Below are 19,123 nucleotides of genomic sequence, written 5' to 3' on the forward strand. Positions count from 1 at the left end.
TTACAACTTATTCAAAACACAGCTGCTCGTATTATCAGCTTAACAAAAAAGGCTGAGCATGTAACACCTATCCTGCAAGATCTCCACTGGTTACCAGTAAAGTACCGGATAATTTTTAAAGTTTTACTGACTGTTTTTAAATCTCTCAATGAAATGGCTCCACCATATATTAAAGATCTATGCAAGTATAAAACTCATTCCCGATCACTACGGTCTGCTTCTCAACAATACCTTCAGGTCAAACGGGGCAATTTGAAGACCTATGGTGACCGCGCTTTTTCGATTGCGGCTCCTAAACTATGGAATGAGTTGCCATTTCACTTAAGGACAATACAAAATCTTAATACTTTCAAGCAATGCCTTAAGACTCACCTTTTTAAAGAAGCATTTAATTTATAATTAGTTTAAAATTATTTTTTTTAATATCACTGTTAATTATACATTACATACATATATATATATATATATTTAATTATAATATCGATTTTTATAAATGTAACATTTCCTATTAGACACAATGTATTTTCAGGGTGATTTTTAATTTTTAATTGTGTAATGTTTATTTAATTGATATATAATTGTAAAGTGCCTAGGGCAATTATTGATGAGGCGCTATATAAATGCTGATATTATTATTATTATTATTATTGAATAACATATCACATCCCTTCCTTTTTGCTTAAGATTGATGTATAAAAAAGATTTTTACTTCGCAATGCAGCAGGTTAACGAACCAACAATCTTCAATGGGAGTAGATGTAAAAGGCCGATTCTGGGCCAGTTGACCTTTGACCCCTCCCTGCGTCTGACCTTGACCTTGACCTTGACCTGACCTTGACCTTTGACCCCACCCTGCATCTGACCTTGACCTTGACCTTGATCTTGGCCCACCCCTCCCCCCTGAGAGGAGAGATATTTGGCCCCGCCCCTCCCCCTAAGAACGTCTTAGCAGCCACACGCGCTATATTAACCGGCTTCGGCCCGCGTCTGAAAAATTGGGGTGGTTTAAAGACATGGATGACATAGTGTAGATGAGCATGAGTACCGTGAGGGAGTTGAGAGCCCTCGCCAAGGAGCGAGGGATCGAAGGCTACTACGGATTGCGTAGGGCGGAACTCGTCGAAGCGTTGGGTGGTGCGCCGCGTGGTGTGGTCCCTGACGTGCCATCGAGTATCCTCGATGAGCCGATACCTGAGATTGATGTCCCCATCCTCAGGCCTTCCCACCCCCCTCGGAACAAGGGGGTTCCGTCACTCAAGCATCTCGCTGAGAATGCAGCCGCGTCGGTGAAGAAAGAGTTAAGCAAGTTCGCAGATTGGGTGTTATCTTATGTGAGAAAGACTGTGGATGAGCGGGTGAACAGTCTAAGAGATAAAGTGGACCGCATATTCAAGAGGGTTGAGCGGTTCGCACCTAAAGAAAAACAAACAGCGTTGAAGGGGTATCTCAAGACCCATAGGGTAGACGGGCAGGAAGGGTATGACCCCAAGGCGTTCGTCACTGGTGTCAAACCAAAAGTTCTAGATCTAATCAATCAGCAAAAGAAGCCTATCAAAGTCAAGTTTATCTTTACTTGTAAATTCATAAAAAAAACCCTGACCACCGGCCAGATTGATGAGAACTCAGGATACCTCCATTCCAACGTTGAGATGGTAACAGAGTCAACAGATTTCTCTGACTCGTCCAATACGATGACAAATCGTATACTTGAGTCGGTTGAGCAATTTCAAAACCAAGGCTCCGGATGGCAGTTTGATCAAGTGGAGTACTTTGATATCAACATCGACCCCTTTGGACCGCTTTCTGGAAGTTCCTTTATTCCACTACCATCAAAATTAGAGTCTAAAAAGGCGATCGTCAATGTTAAGAACGAGAGCGATCATGAGTGTTTCAAATGGGCGGTAACCTCAGCCGTGTTTCCTAAAGAGGAACATGCCTAAAGACTAAATAAACAAATGAGAGAGAGCTCTGAGAAGTTCAACTGGTCAGGAATAGAGTTCCCCGTTTCGCTAAGACAGATTGATAAGTTTGAGAAGCAAAACCCCTACGCGATTAACGTCTACGGGTATGAGGGTGGTGTATACCCTCTTAGAATAAGCAAGAAACATGAAGCTCATGTGATCAACTTGCTTCTCATATCGAACGATGAAACAAGTCACTACTGCTGGATTAAAAATATGTCGAAACTGCTATCCTCTCAGGTCAATAATCACCAACACACAAGCGTGTTTTGCTATAGATGTCTTAACTCATTCCGGTCAAAGACTTCACTAGAAAAACATCTCGAGTACTGCGCTGAAAACGAGGAGGTTAAGATTGAAATGCCTGTAGATGAAGATGGGGATCCCCTCCATGCTTACTTTAAGAATCACACCAGGGGAATGCGGGTCCCCTTCGTTGTCTACGCCGACTTTGAGAGCGTTACAGAGAACATAGACACATGTTCCCCAGATGAGGGGAGAAGCTTTACTAAGCAATAGCAGAAGCACAAACCATCAGGTTACTGCTATCTCATCAAGTGCTTTGACGATCAAATATTTACACCCAAGCTTGTGCGACACACAGCTGAGTCCCCCGACGAGGATATCCCACAGATGTTTGTAGGGAGTTTAGAGTCAGACATTAAGGACGTTTACAATAAGTTCAAGTTCACTAAGAGGGTTAAGACGACTCTGAAGGATGAAATCGCCTATAACAAAGCCACTCACTGCCACATCTGTGAGGGTGAGTTAGGAGGGGACAAAGTTCTGGATCACTGCCACCTTACAGGAAGGTATAGAGGAGCTGCTCACAACGAATGCAACCTTCAGTTTAGGATTCCGAAGTTCTTTCCTGTCGTCTTCCACAATCTGTCTGGGTATGACAGTCATCTGTTTATCAAGAACCTCGGCACATCAGAAGGCGGGATAAACTGTATACCAAACAACGAAGAGAAATATATCTCGTTTACAAAACAGGTTGTGGTCGACAGTTTTACGAACAAAGAGGGTAAGCAGGTTGACATGAAACGGGACATAAGATTCATCGACTCCTTTAGATTTATGGCGACTAGCCTTGATAGTTTAGTTGGCGATCTTACTAAGTGTGGGAAGTGTGAGGTATGTAAGCCCGGAGATTGTGTGAGGAGATACATAAAAGATGGGAGGGTCGTTCGGTTCGAGGGTGTTGGTAGATGTGATAGATGTAAGAATTGCTTGTTAGCTGAAAGTAGGTGTCTTTCCCCAACGGATAAGAACATCGCTGAAGCTAAAAAGTATTTTGGGGGTAGGGTGGATATGATGTTAAGAAAGGGCGTTTTCCCATACGACTGGTTCGACGACATCGGCAAACTCAACGCAACCCAACTCCCACCAAAAGAGGCGTTCTACGCCAGACTCAACGACACTGACATATCAGAGGAAGGTTATCAACACGCCCGGGAGGTGCGGGAAGCCTTCGAGATGAAGACCATGAGGGATTACCATGATCTCTATCTTGAATCTGATGTGTTACTGTTGGCCGACGTCTTCGAGAGCTTCAGAAATGTTTGTCTCGGGAACTATGGTCTAGACCCAGCCTGGTATTACACAGCACCTGGTCTTGCATGGGACGCTGCTTTGAAAATCACCAAGGCGCGTCTAGAGTTGCTGACAGACTATGACATGCTGCTCATGATCGAGAGAGGCGTTCGCGGAGGTGTTTCCATGGTGTCTACTAGATATGGTAAAGCTAACAATCCATACATGGGGGGGTATGACCACAACCTACCCACAAAGTACATCACATATCTTGATGCAAACAACTTATACGGCTGGGCAATGAGTAAACCTCTGCCGACTCATGGGTTCAGATGGATGACTGACCGAGAGATAGCAGGTTGGGAGGATCGTCCGTGCATTCTGGAGGTTGACTTGGAGTATCCTCATCATCTACATGACTTGCATAATGACTACCCATTAGCTCCAGAGTCCGTTAAGGTTGATAAGGTTGAAAAGGTAATCCCAAACCTCGGCGATAAGACGAAGTGCGTGGTTCATCACGAGACCCTGAGGCTCTACATAAGTCTTGGACTGAAGGTTACCAAAATTCACAAGGGTATCGCCTTCGAAGAGTCTGCGTGGCTGAAGCCCTACATCGACGTAAATACCGACCTAAGGGTGAGAGCGACTAACGATTTTGAGAAAGACTTCTTCAAGTTGATAAACAACTCCGTTTTTGGGAAGACCATGGAGAACATCAGAAACAGAGTGGACATCCGCCTGGTCACGAATGAATCTCAAGCTCGCAAGTTGATATCAAAGCCAAACTATCAACACCGCACCATCTTTTGCGAGAGTCTAGCTGCTATCCACACGAAGAAAACAAAGTTAGTCTTCGATAAACCTGTTTACTTGGGTATGTCCATTCTGGATCTAAGTAAGACGCTGATGTATGATTTTCATTTCAATTACATCAAGCTAAAATATTGTGAAAAGGCGAGGCTCTTATTTACCGATACAGACAGTTTGATGTATGAGATTGAAACAAGAGATTTTTACGAGGACATCAGCCCTGATGTGAAATCTATGTTTGACACGAGCAACTATCCAAAGGACCACCTGTCTTGTATCAAGACAGGTGTGAATAAGAAAGTCATCGGTATGTTCAAAGACGAAGCAGGTGGTAAGCAGATAACCGAGTTTGTAGGTCTGCGAGCCAAGCTCTACGCATTCGAAATGGATGGTGGGAGAGAAGAAAAGAAATGCAAGGGCGTGAAGAGAGCAGTCGTTAAGAAGTGCATCAGTTTCAATGATTACAAAGATTGCCTACTCAATGAACAACCGCAGATGAGGAAAATGAATGTTATTAGAAGCCGTAAACACGAAGTTTACACCGAGACGGTTAACAAGGTCGCCCTATCTCGTGAGGATGACAAGCGAATCATTTGCGGAGATGGTATACATACTTTTGCTCACGGGCATCATTCTAACACAGAATTAGGGGGTAACTCGGTATCTTCAGGAACGACTTGAAGTTCCTCTCTAACGAAATACCTCCTTGGTGCACCCTCGGATAGGTAGTACAACACGGGCTGTCCAACCGAAACAACACTGCGCGATAAATCATAGATATTCAAACTCCAGACCGGGTCCGTCGCACGACGGTTATCACCTCCTTCGTCTTCTCCTGGGGCAAGCAAATATCTTACTTTAACAGCAGGAGGTAGTCTCACCTCGTCAAGTCCAACAGACCGCTTGTATTCGACGGGTTTAACATCGACTTCTTTGAGTCTCACAGCTTTATCGGGTTCTTTTCCACTTATCCGTCTTGGCTTACTGTTCATTGCTTCCAAAACTTTCGGCAACCTCTTCACCCATTCTCTCGACCTTTCATTTTCTGACAACATCTCTTGTGCATATTGATGACTGTACAATCTTTCAGACAAAGTTCGGTTTGCCCGCTCTACCACAGATTGAGCTTTATGGTTTCTAGCCTCACTTCGTTGAATTCGGACATCGTGCTTTTTCATGAGTTTCGTAACATCACCCATGAATTCCGTGCCAGGGTCGACAATCACCGCGTTTGGCCACTTGAGTTTCCTTGAATAGATTCTTTCAAACGCTTTGGAGAGTCCACTTGAATCTTTACTCGTTAGCGCTTCAGCATCAACATACCTTGAAGCAACATCCACCACTAACAGCGCATATTTGTAGGTCTTTCGTTTTACAGTATCGTGAGATCCGCCTGGTGGATGTGGTTTGTTTTGACAACAGCCTAATGCGGTCTCGGGATATGTTTTAAAGGGGTGGTAAATAGATTTGCCTTAATGCCTGTTTCTCAAGCCACTTCTTAGATGTAGACTGACCCACTTTAGCAGCATCTGCCAATTTATCGATAGCTTCATAGCCTTTCCAGTACCCTCTGGTACTGTAGTATATCTTTGATAACCTGCTCTCGTGACTCATTTAAAGAGTTGGCTTTCTTCTCTTAAAATCAAAGATGTCGCAAGCGATTTCTGAGAGAATAAACCCAAACAGGATCCCACGAGAGCCTTTCGGTTTGAAGGCAGAAGCCTCGCTCAATCGAATCACACTCAATCCCTCATCCGCTAGTCCTGGGGAGACTTTGTATGTGAACATCCCCCAGCTATCAGAAAATGTGGTCATCGTTCCGGGTAGTGTATCCTTACTATTCGACTTAGGCGTCACAGGGCATGCAAATAATACTCTCGTTAACAACGTTGGCCGAAACCTGGTGTCCAGGCTCAAGATTCTTTTCGGCGGTGAAACACTGCAAGATACCCAACGATACGATTTATTTCAAACGTATCATGACCTATTCATCCCCAAGGAGGAACGGGAGGATCTATTGAAACAGGGTATCTCATCGGAGAACATGAGTAAACTCAGAACAAAGAGACAAGGTTACCTCAGATGCAAAAGAGGTGGCTCTCGCGGCAGTGCATAATACGAAATACAAGATCCCACTAGACCATCCTATTCTGAATGACCATGGTGTCTTCTACCCAAAGGCACTACCACACCCACTCACATTTGAGATTACGCTCGCTCCCGTATCAGACATCGTCGTCTACTCAAGCACCACACCAGCGCCTAATTCCACCATCACAAACCTTGAACTGGAGTACCTATGCATTTCCAGTGAATACCTTGCTCGAGAGACGGCGACGTCCTATCTAGTTGGGAAAGGCTTTTTTTTATGAGAACATCATTCTTCACAAGACTTTCACCATCTCCAAGCCAAATGACTCGGGTATTAACGAGCATATCAATCTACCGAGAAAGTCAATGACAGGAGTGCTTTGTTTATTTACAGAGAACCACACAGGGGGAACACGAGACTCTGAGAAATTTATCAGCCCAGATATAAAATCAGTTCATGTCAACATCGATGGAATGCCGAACCGACTCTACTCAAAAGGAATGATACCGGTTGACTTGTGGGAGTCGGTGAAGAAACGCCTTGGGGTCACGAGCTCGCTTAAGCAAAAAGAATTTTACACCAACAACAAGTTTGCTCTGTGGATTGACTTGAGGGCGCACCCAGACAATAGCATTCACGGAGGTGGACTGGTCTTGAACAACACGCGGGACGGAGTAAAACTAGAAATGAAACGGAAAGTTGGAGGGACGGGGAATATCAACTGTCACATGTTTGTTGTGGCCGATGCGTTGATGGAGGTTATGAACTCGAATCTGAGAGCAATCATGTATTAAAAAAAGACTTGTGTGATGAAACAAAGAATGGAAGAATTACGGGGTAAAACACCATTTCATTGTATTATCACAGGGCCGACGAATTGCGGTAAAACAAGATATCTAATAGAACAACTCCGGGGACCGTTCCGCAGTGTTTTTGAGTACATTGTCTTGATTTGCCCAACCTATGCGAAGAACAAGACCTATCGAAGATTTGCTAACGGAGATAAACGCTTTATTGTGCTGTCACCGGACGCTAGTAACAGCGACGAGATTAACGAGGTGTTAGAGTTGACCACAGAGTTGCTCTCTGGCACAAACACGTTAATTATTTTAGACGACTGTGCCGTGTCGAGAGATCTGAAGCAACGCTCGAACAAGTTTATAGATTTAGCGTTCTCCGGTCGGCACGCTGGTTTGTCGGTGTGGGTGTTAACGCAGCAACTAACATCTATAGCTAAACCCTTTCGCGACAACGTCGCCTGTGTAGTCACATTCCATAATCCTTCTCAAGTAGGTGCAAAAACACTGTTTGAAGATTACGGAGGAGATTTAGGCATTGAGACTCGTAAAAAGTTTGTGGAACTGCTTAAAACCGAGCGATATTCTAGACTATGCTTCTGTTTACGGCACCCCTTCGAGACTTATTTGGAGATTCCTACGGCGATTTAAAAGAATCTACGTCTAAGATGTAGTTATTAAGTGAGTGAGATGTCAAGCGTTGAGGACTATATGAAAGAGGAGCCTGAGGTTGAGGTCTCCTCTATACCTAAAGATGATGAGGTCAAAAGAGAGTCACTGGCCATCTTGGCGACGTTGGGGGCTACTAAGGAGTATGTCGGTGTTAACATAAGTTTGGGTGATATTAGTAGGCTCCAAAACAGCGATGTTGAGAAATATTATAATCGCTACCAGACGGTCTTGGGCAAGAAAGTTAGTAGCGGATTAGTAGAGTCAGCTATTCAAGTAGCGTCCCACGTCATCTCCTATCTGGTTCCTGTGGATGATGCCGAAGCGCTCAGCAAAGACTTGCAGAACGATGAATTGGTTAAACGTGAACTGACAAACTTTGCAGGTCTCTTGGTGTTGAGAGGTGGAAGATTGGTAGCACTTGCTAGCGGTCTATTCCAGGTTGCTAAGCACATTAAGATAGCACCTTCACAGGAGGCTTCCAACAAAATACAAGAACTTACAAGCACGGCTGAGCACACTCTTAAGCACTCTTGAGCACTCTTAAGCACACCCTTGAGCGCTCTTAGGCACACTCTTGAGCACACTCTTAAGCACTCTTGAGCACACTGTTAAGCACTTTTGGGCACACTCTTGGGCACACTCTTGAGCACCCTTGAGCACACTCTTGGGCACTTTCGGGCACCCTTGAGCTGATTTAAAGATTCTTTATTCATTCATTCAAATAAAGAATCATGTCCAATGAAGTTGTTGAACAAATAACAAAGGACCCTCTTCCTAGGAAGAAGAGTGCCGCTAAAGAGAAAGACCCTAGAAAGGTCGCTGCGGGTAAGAAACTTGCCGAGTACAATAGGAAGGCTAAAGAAGCGTTAGCTAGGGAAATGAAACGTGAAGCGGAAACGGACCCAGAAGAAAATACGGAGGTGAAGGGACCCCACCCCAAAGCTGAAGCTTGGGTTCCAGAGCTGTCTTTTACGACCGTGCTCTCTATTGTTGGAATAGGGTTTACAGCGGTTGATCTTTTTATGAGGTACTACAAAAACAGAGTAGTTGATTCATCGGTTCCCGACCAAAAGCCTGCACCAAAATCACCACCACCCTCAAAGATCCCTGTAGCCACTACCCCCAAAATATGAATGTTGTGATTTAGTGATTATCTGAACCTGTAATAAAAATCATGTCAAGCGAACAAAACAAACTGGTGAAAACGCTAACCGACGCCTCTCTGCTCGTCGGTCTATCCGCTGGTGTGGGTTACGTCGGGAAGAAAGTCATGAAAGAATCGTTTATCAATGACCCCTCTTCATCTATCGTCAGTTATGCTAAGTGGGTTGCGGTTCTGTCGGGTAGTATGTACTTGAAAGATTACCTGGAAACTCAAAAGGTCATACCTAAAACCATCTAAAAAATACTGCGTTGAATGATAAATGGCGACTATAGCGTTGATGATTGGTGGGGCTATTCTTAATGCAACAGCATTTGTCGGAGGAAGCTACCTTGCAAAATACTTGTCTTCTGATGGCACTCATGTTGACGAAGAAAAAATAAGACACGATAAAGCACTTGAAAAGTATCACAGTTCTATCGTCTACGGCCATACCACTTAGAAAGCACCGGTTCTCGTCCGATCACCGAAGTTAAGCTCAGTAGGGCGCGGTAAGTACTTGGATGGGTGACCGCTTCGGAATACCGTGTGCTGTAGGCATTTCCTTTTTGTTACCAAAGTACTCACAGGACTGTTATATAAAATCTATTTCTTACACAGTTCTATCGTTTACGGCCATACCACTGAGAAAGCACCAGTTCTCGTCCGATCACAGAACTTAAAGTCAGTAGGGCACGGTTAGTACTTGGATGGGTGACCGCCTGGGAATACCGTGTGCTGTAGGCATTTCCTTTTTGTTATCGAGGTACTCACAGGACTGTTATATAATAGATAGATCTTAAACAGTTCTATCGTCTACGGCCATACCACTGAGAAAGCACCGGTTCTCGTCCGATCACTGAAGTTAAGCTCAGTAGGGCGCGGTTAGTACTTGGATGGGTGACCGCCTGGGAATACCGTGTGCTGTAGGCATTTCCTTTTTGTTTTCGAAGTACTAACAGGACTGTTAAATAATAGATAGATCTTACACAGTTCTATCGTCTACGGCCATACCACTGAGAAAGCACCGGTTCTCGTCCGATCACCGAAGTTAAGCTCAGTAGGGCGCGGTTAGTACTTGGATGGGTGACCGCCTGGGAATACCGTGTGCTGTAGGCATTTCCTTTTTGTCATCGAAGTACTCACAGGACTGTTATATAATAGATAGATCTTACACAGTTCTATCGTCTACGGCCATACCACTTAGAAAGCATCGGTTCACGTCCGATAACCGAAGTTAAGCTCAGTAGGGCGCGGTAAGTACTTGGATGGGTGACCGCTTCGGAATACCGTGTGCTGTAGGCATTTCCTTTTTGTTACCAAAGTACTCACAGGACTGTTATATAAAATCTATTTCTTACACAGTTCTATCGTTTACGGCCATACCACTGAGAAAGCACCTGTTCTCGTCCGATCACAGAACTTAAAGTCAGTAGGGCACGGTTAGTACTTGGACGGGTGACCGCCTGGGAATACCGTGTGCTGTAGGCATTTCCTTTTTGTTATCGAGGTACTCACAGGACTGTTATATAATAGATAGATCTTAAACAGTTCTATCGTCTACAGCCATACCACTGAGAAAGCACAGGTTCTCGTCCGATCACCGAAGTTAAGCTCAGTAGGGCGCGGTTAGTACTTGGATGGGTGACCGCCTGGGAATACCGTGTGCTGTAGGCATTTCCTTTTTGTCATCGAAGTACTCACAGGACTGTTATATAATATATATTTCTTACACAGTTCTGTCGTCTACGGCCATACCACTGAGAAAGCACCGGTTCTCGTCCGATCACCGAAGTTAAGCTCAGTAGGGCGCGGTTAGTACTTGGATGGGTGACCGCCTGGGAATACCGTGTGCTGTAGGCATTTCCTTTTTGTCATCGAAGTACTCACAGGACTGTTATATAATAGATAGATCTTACACAGTTCTATCGTCTACGGCCATACCACTTAGAAAGCACCGGTTCTCGTCCGATCACCGAAGTTAAGCTCAGTAGGGCGCGGTAAGTACTTGGATGGATGACCGCTTCGGAATACCGTGTGCTGTAGGCATTTTCTTTTTGTTACCAAAGTACTCACAGGACTGTTATATAAAATCTATTTCTTACACAGTTCTGTCGTCTACGGCCATACCACTGAGAAAGCACCGGTTCTCGTCCGATCACCGTAGTTAAGCTCAGTAGGGCACGGTTAGTACTTGGATGGGTGACCGCCTTGGAATACCGTGTGCTGTAGGCATTTCCTTTTTGTTATCGAGGTACTCACAGGACTGTTATATAATAGATAGATCTTAAACAGTTCTATCGTCTACGACCATACCACTGAGAAAGCACCGGTTCTCGTCCGATCACCGAAGTTAAGCTCAGTAGGGCGCGGTTAGTACTTGGATGGGTGAACGCCTGGGAATACCGTGTGCTGTAGGCATTTCCTTTTTGTCATCGAAGTACTCACAGGACTGTTATATAATAGATAGATCTTACACAGTTCTATCGTCTACGGCCATACCACTTAGAAAGCACCGGTTCTCGTCCGATCACCGAAGTTAAGCTCATTAGGTCGCGGTAAGTACTTGGATGGGTGACCGCTTCGGAATACCGTGTGCTGTAGGCATTTCCTTTTTGTTATCGAGGTACTGACAGGACTGTTATATAATAGATAGATGTTACACAGTTCTATCGTCTACGGCCATACCACTGAGAAAGCACCGGTTCTCGTCCGATCACCGAAGTTAAGCTCATTAGGGCGCGGTAAGTACTTGGATGGGTGACCGCTTCGGAATACCGTGTGCTGTAGGCATTTCCTTTTTGTTATCTAGGTACTGACAGGACTGTTATATAATAGATAGATGTTACACAGTTCTATCGTTTACGGCCATACCACTGAGAAAGCACCAGTTCTCGTCCGATCACAGAACGTAAAGTCAGTATGGCACGGTTAGTACTTGGACGGGTGACCGCCTGGGAATACCGTGTGCTGTAGGCATTTCCTTTTTGTTATCGAGGTACTCACAGGACTGTTATATAATAGATAGATCTTAAACAGTTCTATCGTCTACGGCCATACCACTGAGAAAGCACCGGTTCTCGTCCGATCACCGAAGTTAAGCTCAGTAGGGCGCAGTAAGTACTTGGATGGGTGACCGCCTGGGAATACCGTGTGCTGTAGGCATTTCCTTTTTGTCATCGAAGTACTCACAGGACTGTTATATAATATATATTTCTTACACAGTTCTGTCGTCTACGGCCATACCACTGAGAAAGCACCGGTTCTCGTCCGATCACCGAAGTTAAGCTCAGTAGGGCGCGGTTAGTACTTGGATGGGTGACCGCCTGGGAATATCTGTGCTGTAGGCATTTCCTTTTTGTTACCGAAGTACTCACAGGACTGTTATATAAAATCTATTTCTTACACAGTTCTGTCGTCTACGGCCATACCACTGAGAAAGCACCGGTTCTCGTCCGATCACCGTAGTTAAGCTCAGTAGGGCACTGTTAGTACTTGGATGGGTGACCGCCTGGGAATACCGTGTGCTGTAGGCATTTCCTTTTTGTTATCGAGGTACTCACAGGACTGTTAGATAATAGATAGATCTTACACAGTTCTATCGTCTACGGCCATACCACTAAGAAAGCACCGGTTCTCGTCCGATCACCGAAGTTAAGCTCATTAGGGCGCGGTAAGTACTTGGATGGGTGACCGCTTCGGAATACCGTGTGCTGTAGGCATTTCCTTTTTGTTATCGAGGTACTGACAGGACTGTTATATAATAGATAGATGTTACACAGTTCTATCGTTTACGGCCATACCACTGAGAAAGCACCAGTTCTCGTCCGATCACAGAACTTAAAGTCAGTAGGGCACGGTTAGTACTTGGACGGGTGACCGCCTGGGAATACCGTGTGCTGTAGGCATTTCGTTTTTGTTATCGATGTACTCACAGGACTGTTATATAATAGATAGATCTTAAACAGTTCTATCGTCTACGGCCATACCACTGAGAAAGCACCGGTTCTCGTCCGATCACCGAAGTTAAGCTCAGTAGGGCGCGGTTAGTACTTGGATGGGTGACCGCCTGGGAATACCGTGTGCTGTAGGCATTTCCTTTTTGTCATCGAAGTACTCACAGGACTGTTATATAATAGATAGATCTTACACAGTTCTATCGTCTACGGCCATACCACTTAGAAAGCACCGGTTCTCGTCCGATCACCGTAGTTAAGCTCAGTAGGGCACTGTTAGTACTTGGATGGGTGACCGCCTGGGAATACCGTGTGCTGTAGGCATTTCCTTTTTGTTATCGAGGTACTCACAGGACTGTTAGATAATAGATAGATCTTACACAGTTCTATCGTCTACGGCCATACCACTTAGAAAGCACCGGTTCTCGTCCGATCACCGAAGTTAAGCTCATTAGGGCGCGGTAAGTACTTGGATGGGTGACCGCTTCGGAATACCGTGTGCTGTAGGCATTTCCTTTTTGTTATCGAGGTACTGACAGGACTGTTATATAATAGATAGATGTTACACAGTTCTATCGTTTACGGCCATACCACTGAGAAAGCACCAGTTCTCGTCCGATCACAGAACTTAAAGTCAGTAGGGCACGGTTAGTACTTGGACGGGTGACCGCCTGGGAATACCGTGTGCTGTAGGCATTTCGTTTTTGTTATCGATGTACTCACAGGACTGTTATATAATAGATAGATGTTACACAGTTCTATCGTCTACGGCCATACCACTGAGAAAGCACCGGTTCTCGTCCGATCACCGAAGTTAAGCTCAGTAGGGCGCGGTTAGTACTTGGATGGGTGACCGCCTGGGAATACCGTGTGCTGTAGGCATTTCCTTTTTGTCATCGAAGTACTCACAGGACTGTTATATAACATATATTTCTTACACAGTTCTGTCGTCTACGGCCATACCACTGAGAAAGCACCGGTTCTCGTCCGATCACCGAAGTTAAGCTCAGTAGGGCGCGGTTAGTACTTGGATGGGTGACCGCCTGGGAATACCGTGTGCTGTAGGCATTTCCTTTTTGTCATCGAAGTACTCACAGGACTGTTATATAATAGATAGATCTTACACAGTTCTATCGTCTACGGCCATACCACTTAGAAAGCACCGGTTCTCGTCCGATCACCGAAGTTAAGCTCAGTAGGGCGCGGTAAGTACTTGGATGGGTGACCGCCTGGGAATACCGTGTGCTGTAGGCATTTCCTTTTTGTTATCGAGGTACTCACAGGACTGTTATATAATAGATAGATCTCAAACAGTTCTGTCGTCTACGACCATACCACTGAGAAAGCACCGGTTCTCGTCCGATCACCGAAGTTAAGCTCAGTAGGGCGCGGTTAGTACTTGGACGGGTGACCGCCTGGGAATACCGTGTGCTGTAGGCATTTCCTTTTTGTCATCGAAGTACTCACAGGACTGTTATATAATAGATAGATCTTACACAGTTCTATCGTCTACGACCATACCACTGAGAAAGCACCGGTTCTCGTCCGATCACCGTAGTTAAGCTCAGTAGGGCACGGTTAGTACTTGGATGGGTGACCGCCTGGGAATACCGTGTGCTGTAGGCATTTCCTTTTTGTTATCGAGGTACTCACAGGACTGTTATATAATAGATAGATCTTAAACAGTTCTGTCGTCTACGACCATACCACTGAGAAAGCACCGGTTCTCGTCCGATCACCGAAGTTAAGCTCAGTAGGGCGCGGTTAGTACTTGGATGGGTGACCGCCTGGGAATACCGTGTGCTGTAGGCATTTCCTTTTTGTCATCGAAGTACTCACAGGACTGTTAGATAATAGATAGATCTTAAACAGTTCTATCGTCTACGGCCATACCACTTAGAAAGCACCAGTTCTCGTCCGATCACCGAAGTTAAGCTCATTAGGGCGCGGTAAGTACTTGGATGGGTGACCGCTTCGGAATACCGTGTGCTGTAGGCATTTCCTTTTTGTTATCGAGGTACTGACAGGACTGTTATATAATAGATAGATGTTACACAGTTCTATCGTTTACGGCCATACCACTGAGAAAGCACCAGTTTTCGTCCGATCACAGAACTTAAAGTCAGTAGGGCACGGTTAGTACTTGGACGGGTGACCGCCTGGGAATACCGTGTGCTGTAGGCATTTCCTTTTTGTTATCGATGTACTCACAGGACTGTTATATAATAGATAGATCTTAAACAGTTCTATCGTCTACGGCCATACCACTGAGAAAGCACCGGTTCTCGTCCGATCACCGAAGTTAAGCTCAGTAGGGCGCGGTTAGTACTTGGATGGGTGACCGCCTGGGAATACCGTGTGCTGTAGGCATTTCCTTTTTGTCATCGAAGTACTCACAGGACTGTTATATAATATATATTTCTTACACAGTTCTGTCCTCTACGGCCATACCACTGAGAAAGCACCGGTTCTCGTCCGATCACCGAAGTTAAGCTCAGTAGGGCGCGGTTAGTACTTGGATGGGTGACCGCCTGGGAATACCGTGTGCTGTAGGCATTTCCTTTTTGTCATCGAAGTACTCACAGGACTGTTATATAATAGATAGATCTTACACAGTTCTATCGTCTACGGCCATACCACTTAGAAAGCACCGGTTCTCGTCCGATCACCGAAGTTAAGCTGAGTAGGGCGCGGTAAGTACTTGGATGGGTGACCGCTTCGGAATACCGTGTGCTGTGGGCATTTTCTTTTTGTTACCAAAGTACTCACAGGACTGTTATATAAAATCTATTTCTTACACAGTTCTGTCGTCTACGGCCATACCATTGAGAAAGCACCGGTTCTCGTCCGATCACCGTAGTTAAGCTCAGTAGGGCACGGTTAGTACTTGGATGGGTGACCGCCTGGGAATACCGTGTGCTGTAGGCATTTCCTTTTTGTTATCGAGGTACTCACAGGACTGTTATATAATAGATAGATCTTAAACAGTTCTGTCGTCTACGACCATACCACTGAGAAAGCACCGGTTCTCGTCCGATCACCGAAGTTAAGCTCAGTAGGGAGCGGTTAGTACTTGGATTGGTGACCGCCTGGGAATACCGTGTGCTGTAGGCATTTCCTTTTTGTCATCGAAGTACTCACAGGACTGTTATATAATATATATTTCTTACACAGTTCTGTCGTCTACGGCCATACCACTGAGAAAGCACCGGTTCTCGTCCGATCACCGAAGTTAAGCTCAGTAGGGCGCGGTTAGTACTTGGATGGGTGACCGCCTGGGAATACCGTGTGCTGTAGGCATTTCCTTTTTGTCATCGAAGTACTCACAGGACTGTTATATAATAGATAGATCTTACACAGTTCTATCGTCTACGGCCATACCACTTAGAAAGCACCGGTTCTCGTCCGATCACCGAAGCTAAGCTCATTAGGGCGCGGTAAGTACTTGGATGGGTGACCGCTTCGGAATACCGTGTGCTGTAGGCATTTCCTTTTTGTTATCGAGGTACTGACAGGACTGTTATATAATAGATAGATGTTACACAGTTCTATCGTTTACGGCCATACCACTGAGAAAGCACCAGTTCTCGTCCGATCACAGAACTTAAAGTCAGTATGGCACGGTTAGTACTTGGACGGGTGACCGCCTGGGAATACCGTGTGCTGTAGGCATTTCCTTTTTGTTATCGAGGTACTCACAGGACTGTTATATAATAGATAGATCTTAAACAGTTCTATCGTCTACGGCCATACCACTGAGAAAGCACCGGTTCTCGTCCGATCACCGAAGTTAAGCTCAGTAGGGCGCGGTTAGTACTTGGATGGGTGACCGCCTGGGAATACCGTGTGCTGTAGGCATTTACTTTTTGTTTTCGAAGTACTAACAGGACTGTTATATAATAGATAGATCTTACACAGTTCTATCGTCTACGGCCATACCACTGAGAAAGCACCGGTTCTCGTCCGATCACCGAAGTTAAGCTCAGTAGGGCGCGGTTAGTACTTGGATGGGTGACCGCCTGGGAATACCGTGTGCTGTAGGCATTTCCTTTTTGTCATCGAAGTACTCACAGGACTGTTATATAATAGATAGATCTTACACAGTTCTATCGTCTACGGCCATACAACTTAGAAAGCACCGGTTCTCGTCCGATCACCGAAGTTAAGCTCATTAGGGCGCGGTAAGTACTTGGATGGGTGACCGCTTCGGAATACCGTGTGCTGTAGGCATTTCCTTTTTGTTACCAAAGTACTCACAGGACAGTTATATAAAATCTATTTCTTACACAGTTCTATCGTTTACGGCCATACCACTGAGAAAGCACCAGTTCTCGTCCGATCACAGAACTTAAAGTCAGTAGGGCACGGTTAGTACTTGGACGGGTGACCGCCTGGGAATACCGTGTGCTGTAGGCATTTCCTTTTTGTTATCGAGGTACCCACAGGACTGTTATATAATAGATAGATCTTAAACAGTTCTATCGTCTACGGCCATACCACTGAGAAAGCACCGGTTCTCGTCCGATCACCGAAGTTAAGCTCAGTAGGGCGCTGTTAGTACTTGGATGGGTGACCGCCTGGGAATACCGTGTGCTGTAGGCATTTCCTTTTTGTCATCGAAGTACTCACAGGACTGTTATATAATATATATTTCTTACACAGTTCTGTCGTCTACGGCCATACCACTGAGAAAGCACCGGTTCTCGTCCGATCACCGAATTTAAGCTCAGTAGGGCGCGGTTAGTACTTGGATGGGTGACCGCCTGGGAATACCGTGTGCTGTAGGCATTTCCTTTTTGTCATCGAAGTACTCACAGGACTGTTATATAATAGATAGATCTTACACAGTTCTATCGTCTACGGCCATACCACTTAGAAAGCACCGGTTCTCGTCCGATCACCGAAGTTAAGCTCAGTAGGGCGCGGTAAGTACTTGGATGGGTGACCGCTTCGGAATACAGTGTGCTGTAGTCATTTCCTTTTTGTTACCAAAGTACTCACAGGACTGTTATATAAAATCTATTTCTTACACAGTTCTGTCGTCTACGGCCATACCACTGAGAAAGCACCGGTTCTCGTCCGATCACCGTAGTTAAGCTCAGTAGGGCACGGTTAGTACTTGGATGGGTGACCGCCTGGGAATACCGTGTGCTGTAGGCATTTCCTTTTTGTTATCGAGGTACTCATAGGACTGTTATATAATAGATAGATTTTAAACAGTTCTGTCGTCTACGACCATACCACTGAGAAAGCACCGGTTCTCGTCCGATCACCGAAGTTAAGCTCAGTAGGGCGCGGTTAGTACTTGGATGGGTGACCGCCTGGGAATACCGTGTGCTGTAGGCATTTCCTTTTTGTCATCGAAGTACTCACAGGACTGTTATATAATAGATAGATCTTACACAGTTCTATCGTCTACGGCCATACCACTTAGAAAGCACCGGTTCTCGTCCGATCACCGAAGTTAAGCTCAGTAGGGCGCGGTAAGTACTTGGATGGGTGACCGCTTCGGAATACCGTGTGCTGTAGGCATTTCCTTTTTGTTATCGAGGTACTGACAGGACTGTTATATAATAAATAGATGTTACACAGTTCTATCGTTTACGGCCATACCACTGAGAAAGCACCAGTTCTCGTCCGATCACAGAACTTAAAGTCAGTATGGCACGGTTAGTACTTGGACGGGTGACCGCCTGGGAATACCGTGTGCTGTAGGCATTTCCTTTTTGTTATCGAGGTACTCACAGGACTGTTATATAATAAATAGATCTTAAACAGTTCTATCGTCTACGGCCATACCACTGAGAAAGCACCGGTTCTCGTCCGATCACCGAAGTTAAGCTCAGTAGGGCGCGGTTAGTACTTGGATGGGTGACCGCCTGGGAATACCGTGTGCTGTAGGCATTTCCTTTTTGTCATCGAAGTACTCACAGGACTGTTATATAATATATATTTCTTACACAGTTCTGTCGTCTACGGCCATACCAATGAGAAAGCACCGGTTCTCGTCCGATCACCGAAGTTAAGCTCAGTAGGGCGCGGTAAGTACTTGGATGGGTGACCGCCTGGGAATACCGTGTGCTGTAGGCATTTCCTTTTTGTCATCGAAGTACTCACAGGACTGTTATATAATAGATAGATCTTACACAGTTCTA

General features: G+C 45.3%; 44 non-coding genes and 8 pseudogenes across 44 annotated transcripts; all 52 read left to right on the top strand.

Moving 5' to 3' along the window:
- Window positions 1–9,454: 9,454 nt before the first annotated feature.
- LOC116617976 lies at window positions 9,455–9,573 on the top strand. The gene has a single exon (XR_004295968.1). It is a non-coding gene; the product is annotated as a 5S ribosomal RNA (ribosomal RNA).
- A 67-nt stretch (window positions 9,574–9,640) lies between these two features.
- On the top strand, window positions 9,641–9,759 carry LOC116617973. Its single transcript, XR_004295964.2, has one exon. It is a non-coding gene; the product is annotated as a 5S ribosomal RNA (ribosomal RNA).
- Window positions 9,760–9,826: 67 nt separating this feature from the next.
- On the top strand, window positions 9,827–9,945 carry LOC116617986. The gene has a single exon (XR_007308666.1). It is a non-coding gene; the product is annotated as a 5S ribosomal RNA (ribosomal RNA).
- Window positions 9,946–10,012: 67 nt separating this feature from the next.
- Window positions 10,013–10,131, top strand: LOC116617978. Its single transcript, XR_004295970.2, has one exon. It is a non-coding gene; the product is annotated as a 5S ribosomal RNA (ribosomal RNA).
- A 67-nt stretch (window positions 10,132–10,198) lies between these two features.
- LOC116617967 lies at window positions 10,199–10,317 on the top strand. Its single transcript, XR_004295958.2, has one exon. It is a non-coding gene; the product is annotated as a 5S ribosomal RNA (ribosomal RNA).
- A 67-nt stretch (window positions 10,318–10,384) lies between these two features.
- Window positions 10,385–10,503, top strand: LOC116617963. The gene has a single exon (XR_004295954.2). It is a non-coding gene; the product is annotated as a 5S ribosomal RNA (ribosomal RNA).
- Window positions 10,504–10,570: 67 nt separating this feature from the next.
- On the top strand, window positions 10,571–10,689 carry LOC116617980. Its single transcript, XR_004295972.2, has one exon. It is a non-coding gene; the product is annotated as a 5S ribosomal RNA (ribosomal RNA).
- Window positions 10,690–10,756: 67 nt separating this feature from the next.
- LOC116617965 lies at window positions 10,757–10,875 on the top strand. Its single transcript, XR_004295956.2, has one exon. It is a non-coding gene; the product is annotated as a 5S ribosomal RNA (ribosomal RNA).
- Window positions 10,876–10,942: 67 nt separating this feature from the next.
- LOC116617975 lies at window positions 10,943–11,061 on the top strand. Its single transcript, XR_004295967.2, has one exon. It is a non-coding gene; the product is annotated as a 5S ribosomal RNA (ribosomal RNA).
- Window positions 11,062–11,128: 67 nt separating this feature from the next.
- On the top strand, window positions 11,129–11,247 carry LOC116617974. The gene has a single exon (XR_004295965.2). It is a non-coding gene; the product is annotated as a 5S ribosomal RNA (ribosomal RNA).
- A 67-nt stretch (window positions 11,248–11,314) lies between these two features.
- On the top strand, window positions 11,315–11,433 carry LOC116617981. The gene has a single exon (XR_004295973.2). It is a non-coding gene; the product is annotated as a 5S ribosomal RNA (ribosomal RNA).
- A 67-nt stretch (window positions 11,434–11,500) lies between these two features.
- Window positions 11,501–11,619, top strand: LOC116617966. Its single transcript, XR_004295957.2, has one exon. It is a non-coding gene; the product is annotated as a 5S ribosomal RNA (ribosomal RNA).
- A 67-nt stretch (window positions 11,620–11,686) lies between these two features.
- LOC125565717 lies at window positions 11,687–11,805 on the top strand. The gene has a single exon (XR_007310728.1). It is a non-coding gene; the product is annotated as a 5S ribosomal RNA (ribosomal RNA).
- A 67-nt stretch (window positions 11,806–11,872) lies between these two features.
- Window positions 11,873–11,991, top strand: LOC125567059 (annotated as a pseudogene).
- A 67-nt stretch (window positions 11,992–12,058) lies between these two features.
- Window positions 12,059–12,177, top strand: LOC125564345. Its single transcript, XR_007309364.1, has one exon. It is a non-coding gene; the product is annotated as a 5S ribosomal RNA (ribosomal RNA).
- A 67-nt stretch (window positions 12,178–12,244) lies between these two features.
- Window positions 12,245–12,362, top strand: LOC125564630. The gene has a single exon (XR_007309649.1). It is a non-coding gene; the product is annotated as a 5S ribosomal RNA (ribosomal RNA).
- A 67-nt stretch (window positions 12,363–12,429) lies between these two features.
- Window positions 12,430–12,548, top strand: LOC125564757. Its single transcript, XR_007309777.1, has one exon. It is a non-coding gene; the product is annotated as a 5S ribosomal RNA (ribosomal RNA).
- Window positions 12,549–12,615: 67 nt separating this feature from the next.
- LOC125566113 lies at window positions 12,616–12,734 on the top strand. Its single transcript, XR_007311120.1, has one exon. It is a non-coding gene; the product is annotated as a 5S ribosomal RNA (ribosomal RNA).
- Window positions 12,735–12,801: 67 nt separating this feature from the next.
- On the top strand, window positions 12,802–12,920 carry LOC125566617 (annotated as a pseudogene).
- A 67-nt stretch (window positions 12,921–12,987) lies between these two features.
- LOC125563289 lies at window positions 12,988–13,106 on the top strand. Its single transcript, XR_007308308.1, has one exon. It is a non-coding gene; the product is annotated as a 5S ribosomal RNA (ribosomal RNA).
- Window positions 13,107–13,173: 67 nt separating this feature from the next.
- On the top strand, window positions 13,174–13,292 carry LOC125565815. The gene has a single exon (XR_007310825.1). It is a non-coding gene; the product is annotated as a 5S ribosomal RNA (ribosomal RNA).
- Window positions 13,293–13,359: 67 nt separating this feature from the next.
- LOC125566161 lies at window positions 13,360–13,478 on the top strand. The gene has a single exon (XR_007311168.1). It is a non-coding gene; the product is annotated as a 5S ribosomal RNA (ribosomal RNA).
- A 67-nt stretch (window positions 13,479–13,545) lies between these two features.
- On the top strand, window positions 13,546–13,664 carry LOC125566620 (annotated as a pseudogene).
- Window positions 13,665–13,731: 67 nt separating this feature from the next.
- Window positions 13,732–13,850, top strand: LOC125563300. The gene has a single exon (XR_007308319.1). It is a non-coding gene; the product is annotated as a 5S ribosomal RNA (ribosomal RNA).
- Window positions 13,851–13,917: 67 nt separating this feature from the next.
- LOC125563311 lies at window positions 13,918–14,036 on the top strand. Its single transcript, XR_007308330.1, has one exon. It is a non-coding gene; the product is annotated as a 5S ribosomal RNA (ribosomal RNA).
- A 67-nt stretch (window positions 14,037–14,103) lies between these two features.
- Window positions 14,104–14,222, top strand: LOC125564528. Its single transcript, XR_007309547.1, has one exon. It is a non-coding gene; the product is annotated as a 5S ribosomal RNA (ribosomal RNA).
- Window positions 14,223–14,289: 67 nt separating this feature from the next.
- On the top strand, window positions 14,290–14,408 carry LOC125564758. Its single transcript, XR_007309778.1, has one exon. It is a non-coding gene; the product is annotated as a 5S ribosomal RNA (ribosomal RNA).
- A 67-nt stretch (window positions 14,409–14,475) lies between these two features.
- LOC125564199 lies at window positions 14,476–14,594 on the top strand. Its single transcript, XR_007309219.1, has one exon. It is a non-coding gene; the product is annotated as a 5S ribosomal RNA (ribosomal RNA).
- Window positions 14,595–14,661: 67 nt separating this feature from the next.
- Window positions 14,662–14,780, top strand: LOC125563759. Its single transcript, XR_007308779.1, has one exon. It is a non-coding gene; the product is annotated as a 5S ribosomal RNA (ribosomal RNA).
- A 67-nt stretch (window positions 14,781–14,847) lies between these two features.
- On the top strand, window positions 14,848–14,966 carry LOC125566452. The gene has a single exon (XR_007311461.1). It is a non-coding gene; the product is annotated as a 5S ribosomal RNA (ribosomal RNA).
- Window positions 14,967–15,033: 67 nt separating this feature from the next.
- LOC125566809 lies at window positions 15,034–15,152 on the top strand (annotated as a pseudogene).
- Window positions 15,153–15,219: 67 nt separating this feature from the next.
- LOC125563322 lies at window positions 15,220–15,338 on the top strand. Its single transcript, XR_007308341.1, has one exon. It is a non-coding gene; the product is annotated as a 5S ribosomal RNA (ribosomal RNA).
- A 67-nt stretch (window positions 15,339–15,405) lies between these two features.
- LOC125563998 lies at window positions 15,406–15,524 on the top strand. The gene has a single exon (XR_007309017.1). It is a non-coding gene; the product is annotated as a 5S ribosomal RNA (ribosomal RNA).
- A 67-nt stretch (window positions 15,525–15,591) lies between these two features.
- Window positions 15,592–15,710, top strand: LOC125565360. The gene has a single exon (XR_007310374.1). It is a non-coding gene; the product is annotated as a 5S ribosomal RNA (ribosomal RNA).
- A 67-nt stretch (window positions 15,711–15,777) lies between these two features.
- LOC125563744 lies at window positions 15,778–15,896 on the top strand. Its single transcript, XR_007308764.1, has one exon. It is a non-coding gene; the product is annotated as a 5S ribosomal RNA (ribosomal RNA).
- A 67-nt stretch (window positions 15,897–15,963) lies between these two features.
- LOC125566318 lies at window positions 15,964–16,082 on the top strand. The gene has a single exon (XR_007311325.1). It is a non-coding gene; the product is annotated as a 5S ribosomal RNA (ribosomal RNA).
- A 67-nt stretch (window positions 16,083–16,149) lies between these two features.
- Window positions 16,150–16,268, top strand: LOC125563333. The gene has a single exon (XR_007308352.1). It is a non-coding gene; the product is annotated as a 5S ribosomal RNA (ribosomal RNA).
- Window positions 16,269–16,335: 67 nt separating this feature from the next.
- On the top strand, window positions 16,336–16,454 carry LOC125566279. The gene has a single exon (XR_007311286.1). It is a non-coding gene; the product is annotated as a 5S ribosomal RNA (ribosomal RNA).
- Window positions 16,455–16,521: 67 nt separating this feature from the next.
- On the top strand, window positions 16,522–16,640 carry LOC125566914 (annotated as a pseudogene).
- A 67-nt stretch (window positions 16,641–16,707) lies between these two features.
- Window positions 16,708–16,826, top strand: LOC125563344. The gene has a single exon (XR_007308363.1). It is a non-coding gene; the product is annotated as a 5S ribosomal RNA (ribosomal RNA).
- Window positions 16,827–16,893: 67 nt separating this feature from the next.
- Window positions 16,894–17,012, top strand: LOC125563355. The gene has a single exon (XR_007308374.1). It is a non-coding gene; the product is annotated as a 5S ribosomal RNA (ribosomal RNA).
- Window positions 17,013–17,079: 67 nt separating this feature from the next.
- On the top strand, window positions 17,080–17,198 carry LOC125566584 (annotated as a pseudogene).
- Window positions 17,199–17,265: 67 nt separating this feature from the next.
- Window positions 17,266–17,384, top strand: LOC125566621 (annotated as a pseudogene).
- Window positions 17,385–17,451: 67 nt separating this feature from the next.
- LOC125564520 lies at window positions 17,452–17,570 on the top strand. Its single transcript, XR_007309539.1, has one exon. It is a non-coding gene; the product is annotated as a 5S ribosomal RNA (ribosomal RNA).
- Window positions 17,571–17,637: 67 nt separating this feature from the next.
- Window positions 17,638–17,756, top strand: LOC125564275. Its single transcript, XR_007309295.1, has one exon. It is a non-coding gene; the product is annotated as a 5S ribosomal RNA (ribosomal RNA).
- Window positions 17,757–17,823: 67 nt separating this feature from the next.
- Window positions 17,824–17,942, top strand: LOC125566335. The gene has a single exon (XR_007311342.1). It is a non-coding gene; the product is annotated as a 5S ribosomal RNA (ribosomal RNA).
- Window positions 17,943–18,009: 67 nt separating this feature from the next.
- On the top strand, window positions 18,010–18,128 carry LOC125563253. The gene has a single exon (XR_007308272.1). It is a non-coding gene; the product is annotated as a 5S ribosomal RNA (ribosomal RNA).
- A 67-nt stretch (window positions 18,129–18,195) lies between these two features.
- Window positions 18,196–18,314, top strand: LOC125563760. The gene has a single exon (XR_007308780.1). It is a non-coding gene; the product is annotated as a 5S ribosomal RNA (ribosomal RNA).
- A 67-nt stretch (window positions 18,315–18,381) lies between these two features.
- LOC125565388 lies at window positions 18,382–18,500 on the top strand. The gene has a single exon (XR_007310401.1). It is a non-coding gene; the product is annotated as a 5S ribosomal RNA (ribosomal RNA).
- A 67-nt stretch (window positions 18,501–18,567) lies between these two features.
- Window positions 18,568–18,686, top strand: LOC125566915 (annotated as a pseudogene).
- Window positions 18,687–18,753: 67 nt separating this feature from the next.
- LOC125563367 lies at window positions 18,754–18,872 on the top strand. Its single transcript, XR_007308385.1, has one exon. It is a non-coding gene; the product is annotated as a 5S ribosomal RNA (ribosomal RNA).
- A 67-nt stretch (window positions 18,873–18,939) lies between these two features.
- On the top strand, window positions 18,940–19,058 carry LOC125564527. The gene has a single exon (XR_007309546.1). It is a non-coding gene; the product is annotated as a 5S ribosomal RNA (ribosomal RNA).
- The last annotated feature ends 65 nt before the right edge of the window (window positions 19,059–19,123 follow it).

The sequence above is a fragment of the Nematostella vectensis genome, chromosome 5 (genome assembly GCF_932526225.1).
Source record: "Nematostella vectensis chromosome 5, jaNemVect1.1, whole genome shotgun sequence".
NCBI classification, from domain to species: domain Eukaryota; kingdom Metazoa; phylum Cnidaria; class Anthozoa; order Actiniaria; family Edwardsiidae; genus Nematostella; species Nematostella vectensis.